Source organism: Triticum aestivum, chromosome 4A, assembly GCF_018294505.1.
Source record: "Triticum aestivum cultivar Chinese Spring chromosome 4A, IWGSC CS RefSeq v2.1, whole genome shotgun sequence".
Lineage (NCBI taxonomy): Eukaryota > Viridiplantae > Streptophyta > Magnoliopsida > Poales > Poaceae > Triticum > Triticum aestivum.
In genome coordinates this window covers 108,819,775-108,826,278 of record NC_057803.1, presented here as the reverse complement: position 1 = coordinate 108,826,278, position 6,504 = coordinate 108,819,775, and the positions used below count along the sequence as shown (strand labels likewise).

General features: G+C 43.0%; 1 long non-coding RNA gene across 1 annotated transcript; it reads left to right on the top strand.

Moving 5' to 3' along the window:
* Positions 1-2,642: 2,642 nt before the first annotated feature.
* Positions 2,643-5,308, top strand: LOC123081832 (uncharacterized). Its single transcript, XR_006438811.1, has 4 exons — positions 2,643-3,022; positions 3,276-3,363; positions 3,810-3,969; positions 4,265-5,308. It is a non-coding gene; the product is annotated as an uncharacterized lncRNA (long non-coding RNA).
* The last annotated feature ends 1,196 nt before the right edge of the window (positions 5,309-6,504 follow it).

Genomic DNA, 6,504 nt, shown 5'->3' with positions numbered 1-6,504 from the left:
TGTGTTACAAAATGTGATCATCTCATACAACAATTTATATAATCACGTCTTGACCATATCATATTACAACATGCCCTGCAAAAACAAGTTAGACGTCCTCTACTTTGTTGTTGCAAGTTTTACGTGGCTGCTACGGGGCTTAGCAAGAACCATTCTTACCAACGCATCAAAAACCACAATGCGGTATAGTGATTGTTTTTTGATCTTCAGAAAGAACCTTGTTCATTGAATCTGATTTAATTAAAGTTGGAGAAACTGACACCCGCCAGCCACTTGTGTGCAAAGCACGTTGGTAGAACCCGTCTCATGAACATAGTCATGTAATGTCGGTCCGGGCCGCTTCATCCAACAATATCGTCGAATCAAGAAACAACTAGTGACAACAAGCAATATGTATATACCCACGCCCACAATGCCTTTGTGTTCTACTCGTGCATATAACATCTACGCATAGACCTGGCTCTGATGCCACTGTTGGGGAACGCGGTATTTCTAAAATTTTCCTACGATCACACAAGATCTATCTAGGGATGCATAGCAACGAGAGGGAAGAGTGTGTCTACGTACCATCGTAGACCGAAAGCGGAAGCATTAAGTAACGTGGTTGATGTAGTCGAACGTCTTCGCGATCCAATAGATCAAGTTCCGAATGCACGACACCTCCGCGATCTACACATGTCCAGCTCGGTGATGTCCCTCGAACTCTAGATCCAGCTGAGGCGAAGGGAGAGTTTCATCAGCACAACGTCATGTTGACGATGATGATGAAGTTACCGACGCAGGGCTTCTCCTAAGCTCTACGGCAATACGACCAAGGTGGAAATCTATGGAGGGGGGCACCACACACGGCTAAGAGATCAACTTGTGTATCTATGGGGTTCCCCCTCCCCCATATATAAAGGAGTGGAGGAGGGGAGGCCCGGCCTCCTATGGTGCACCCTAAGGGGGGATTCCTACTCCTAGTAGGAGTAGGTTTCCCCCCTTCCCTATTTGGAGTAGGAGAAGAAGGAAGAGAGAAAGCGAGGGAAGGAACGGGGGCCTGGCCCCCTCCCAATTCGGATTGGGCTTGGGGGCGCGCGCCTCCCACTTGGACGCCTCCTCTTCTCTCCCACCATGGCCCATTAAGGCCCATTAACTCCCTGGGGGGAGGGTTCCGGTAACCCCCGGTACTCCGGAAAATGCCCGAACCTATCCGAAACTTTTTCGCTGTCCAAACATAGCCTTCCAATATATCAATCTTTATGTCTCGACCATTTCGAGACTCCTTGTCATGTCCGTGATCACACCTAGGACTCCGAACTATCTTCGGTACATCAAATCACATAACGCACAATACATATCATCATCGAACGTTAAGCGTGCGGACCCCATGGGTTCGAGAACTATGTAGACATGACCGATACTCATCTCTGGTCAATAACCAATATCGGAACTTGGATGCTCATATTGGTCCCTACATATTATATGAAGATCTTTATCGGTCAAAACGCAAACAACATACGTTTCTTCCCTTTGTCATCGGTATGTTACTTTCCCGAGATTCTATCGTCGGTATCATCATACCTAGTTCAATCTCGTTACCGGCAAGTCTCTTTACTCGTTTCGTAATGCAATATCCCATAACTAACTCATTAGTCACATTTCTTGCAAGGCTTATAGTGATGTGCATTACCAAGAGGCCCCAGAGATACCTCTTCGACAATCGGAGTGACAAATTCTAATCTCGATCTATGCCAACTCAACAAACACCATCGGAGACACCTGTAGAGCATCTTTATAATCACCCAGTTACGTTGTGACGTTTTATATCACACTAAGTGTTCCTCCGGTATTTGGGAGTTGCATAATCTCATAGTCATAGGAACACGTATAAGTTATGGAGAATGCAATAGCAATCAACTAAACGTTCATAGTGCTAAGTTAATGGATGGGTCAAGTCAATCACATCATTCTCTAATGATGTGATCCTATTCATCAAATGACAACTCATGTCTATGGTTTGGAAACTTAACCATCTTTGATTAACGAGCTAGTCTAATAGAGGCATACTAGTGACACTCTGTTTGTCTATGTATTCACACATGTACTAAGTTTCCTGGTTAATACAATTTTAGCATGAATAATAAACATTTATCATGATATAAGAAAATATAAATAACAACTTTATTATTGCCTCTAGGGCATATTTCCTTCAGATCTGGTGTTTCTAGAACTTGCGGTGGCTGGAATTGAGTTTTGTCGACTCCCCTAGGGTTTATGGAATATTGGGATATTTAATTTAAAACTATAAAGAGGCTAGCCAACTCACTTCCACAAGGCTTCCCCGATTGGGGCTTCGTTGGCCGTCTAATCTGCATTCTATTGCGCTTGAGCCATTGGATCTTCACAATAGTCAAATTCGATTTTCACTTCACGGTCATTTCCACTGGCCTATGACGGGTGGGCTCGTCTCGTGCTCTGGTTGGCTGGGTCAGTCGTGGCCGCGTGCAGACGGTTTTGACCAATCTGCTCCACGCTTCCGCAGCCAATCCGCCTGGTCCCACTCCCGCACCAGCCGTCACACAAACCCTAGCCCTGTTTTCCCTCGATCCCCACAGCCTCCCGCTCCCCTCCTCCACCCCCCTCCTTGCGTCACCACGGCCTCCGCCCTAGAACCCCCCCTCCCCCCCGCCACCTCTCCTCCGCCCCCTCCTCGTATCGCCACGGCCTTCGCCCTGGAGTCCCGCCGCCGCCTGCTATTCCTCCTCCACCATGCTAGCCCCTCTACCTCGTCTTCCTTCTCTTCGTTGTTGGTTCCAGATCGAGCGCGGGTTAGGCGAGCCCGGTGGTGGGGTGAAGGGGCAGGGGAAGAGGAGGTGGGCGACTAGGTGAAGGAGCAGGTCGGCCCTTCTGGAGGCGGCACCGCCGCCCAGCCAGGGAGGAGGCCAGGCTCGCCTCTGTTTTGCCCTGAGCGGCGGCAGCGCCTATGCCTCCACCCCACCTTCTTTTCTATGCCTGATTTTGGGGATGGGGAGACCCCATGGTGAGCTTCCCCTTCGCTCCTGATCCCTTTTTCTACACACACATCTATGGATTTGTGATCTCTTTCTATGCACACACATATCTACAAGATTTGTGTAGCCTAAATGCCTCTGTACCATGTAAGCAGGCCCAACCTAATGCACACCATCTGCCTGATGAATGGCTAAATGGTTTTTTGTTGCCATATAGACCATTTACTAGTGTGCAGGATCCCTTCTAATTGGTGCTCTATGTGTGCTTTTCTTTTGTTGCAGAATAATAATTCAAGTGGACGGCCGATGCGCCTTGTTGTTTAGCGGTATGATCTATGATGGTCGGCGAAAGTATGTTCTATATTGCAAGGTGATGGGCTGCTGATTTTTGTTGCCCACTTCTGCTAATTTCTATCAACTTCTACATAATCTGATATTTGTTGTGTAAGTAATGCACTAATTCAGTTCATGACACCAAGTTGCAGCTGTACAAAGTGCAGACTTTAAAATAGTTTAGAACAGAACAATTAGATGCTTTTAGTTTCGAGTGCATGGATGCTTTGGTCAATGGTTCGAAATGCATTGCCCATATAGTTATGTTGACATGTTTGCTAGAGGGATCAGAATGGTCTCCGAGTGGTTCAAAACTAAAGGCAGCACAAAGGTATCACATTTGTAATATCATGCATATGCAAGAGCTAGTCAGTCTGGGGACCTAAATTTCTCCCCAACTTATCTCTTTTTGTTCAGTCCATAATTTCAGGTCTCCTATTGTTTCTGTTACCAAGGTTTGATCTTTATTTTCGTGTTGTGCAGATGATTGCCGCTGATGTCAAGCCTCTCGAAATCTGAGAGCCTCCTCCAACTTCCCCTCCCCACCAAGGATGACGTAGTAACCGCATGCAGAATTAACTACAACTTGAGTAGATGCACATTATTCACTTCATATTCCAATGGTTTTACTTCCACATCACAGGTTTGTTTATATTAAATCATAGAAATTCATGAGCTTGCTTGGTTACTGTGGAGAAGGGCATTCTTTCAAGGAGCTGTAGGTTTTTTGAATATGCTCCCTATTGGACACTTTTTTTGGTATGTACAGGATTTGTTGAGAATGGGTGTGAGAAAATTGACCATCCAGTGGATTTATACGCATGATATGTTTAGTTTCAAGATAACTAATGGAACTGCTTTATTCCTTGTTGTGTACTTTTTTTTAGAACATTATTCCTTTTTTTGTACTGATTGAATGATCTGCTCACACCATGCAGGTACTCAGACATAGTGAAAGCAAAGACCGAAAGGTTTCGATTTAGATGATTTGGAGGTGCCTTATCCATCTTTTTACCTCAAGGTCAAAATTAAGCAGATGTTTTATTGCTAAAGGACATGCTCTTACTATCTGAGATGGATGATGATGCGCGGTACAACCGAAAATTCAGAGTTGGGCTTTACACACTTCAGTGGGCAAGTGAATTCCCAGTTTTTCTTCTTTCCCCTGTTTTTGATAGAAAGACTATAGGGGAACCCCCTATAGTATAATTGGTGCAACAAACCCAACTTGCAAGCACCATGCCTTGAACCTGGGTGGGTGGGAAGGCATCAGCCCCTTCCCACCACTAGGCTATGCCTTAGTCTGCTTCTTCTTTCCCCTGTTACTTCTCTATTGTACAAAGAGCAATGAGTTTATATTAGCTGAATCCTGAATGTTAGATTGGAATTCAAGAGTAGCATCACAACACGGGGGTGGAGACCTGAAGCGAAGCAGAGGGGCGGCGAACGAAGGAAATCAGAGTCGCGCTATTTCTATATCATAATTCCGTGCTCTTATTTTTTTTTACATATTTACAATCTTGTGTTCTGAATAATTCCTGTGGCTTGACAAGATAGAGTGGAGGATCAAGGAATGAAATCAGAACATTTTTCTATTTAAATATATCCAAAGGATGATAATTGGTCATGTCAAGATGAGTGCATGAGAAGGATTGTGAAAAAGAAAGGTGAAAAGGGTTCTGAGTATTCTTTCCTCACTTTTCATGACATGAATATGTCCTTTAGTTCTTGTTATTCATATTAAAGAAAGCGAAAAGTAATAATTATGCATATTTTGAAAATTTGTGTTCTACAGTTCAATCAATGAGACCATAATTTAGTGGCGAAGCATATTAAACAGTACAGATGTTGCCCACACATGAGCGCCCATGGGGAAGCCCAGATCCATCATGTCACTTTGCGTGGAAAGCGGTTCAATTCTCTATTTTCCATGTATATAGAGTATCATGCTTCCACTATAGTGCTCATAGATCTTGTATGTGTATCTTCGCAAGGATTTTTTTTTACCGGAATAACATGTTAGGCCACGACTATTCTAAGTTTAACATGTTATGTATGCGGACGCACAATAATAACAAAAGATATGGTTTAGTCATGCACATGACTACTAATCACAAAAAGAGTTAGGGACAAGTTTACTATTGTGATTTTCAGCAACCGGAATAGAAGCAGAGTTAACTAATGATTTTAAGCTACACTTTAGCCTTGTTCTGATAACTAGAGCTGCCATGATATTGCTCTATTATAAGTGCCTTGCTTACACCAGTTGAAATAACGCATGGTTGTCTTTTCTTTTGTTTGCACTGTAGGCAATGTGTGGTAGAAGCTGTAACAGTGTAGAGTCCTGTATATTTTTTAAATTCATAATTGGCAGTGTCAATTTGTCATGTGTGATGCGACATGAATCATAGTGAGCTTATTTCTTTGCACACTTGGTGTATCCTCTTAACATCTTCTATATAGGTCGTAGAATGGAAAGATCAGTATGGTGGTACTGTATTGAATCAATTACATAGGCTTGGAGCCTCCCTTGATTGGACCCATGAGATAAACTTCTTATTTTCCTTAGTTAAGAAAAATAGTGAAAACAATGTATTGTCTATAGTTCCAATTCCTAATGTGAACTTAATGTCAGCCTTGTGTGTCAGTGCTTTACAATGGACGAGAAAAGGTCAAAAGCTGTAACTTGAGCTTTGGTCAGGTTGTATAAAGATGGCCTTATTTATAAGTTAGTATCCTCGCCTTTCGTTGTGCCTGTTAAGTAATTCTATGGTGCTTTACTTCTAAAAAATTATATTCTTCATCATGTCTTTGAATTGTCAGCCTATCATTTTTGTTTTTCTTGTGGATGTTTTGATCATTTGCTGGGATTATCGCCTTGTGAATTGGGATTGCATGCTTCTAACTGTGATTTCTGCCAGACAGTTTGGTCTTGCATGCATGACTAATGTCATTTTATTTGTTTGAATATGCTGTTTTATTAGGTTGATCATCTGGGTCTTAAATAAGAAACTAAGCTAAATTAAGGTTCCTGGTTACAACACGCACAATTTGGTGTCCTGATATCCTTTGTGTATCCTCTTGAAGGAGGATTGGGTGAGATTGTTGTTGCGACAAGAATTGGTACTAGGCTGGGTGATACAACAATAGATTTCATCCAAGGAATAACCAATTTAAA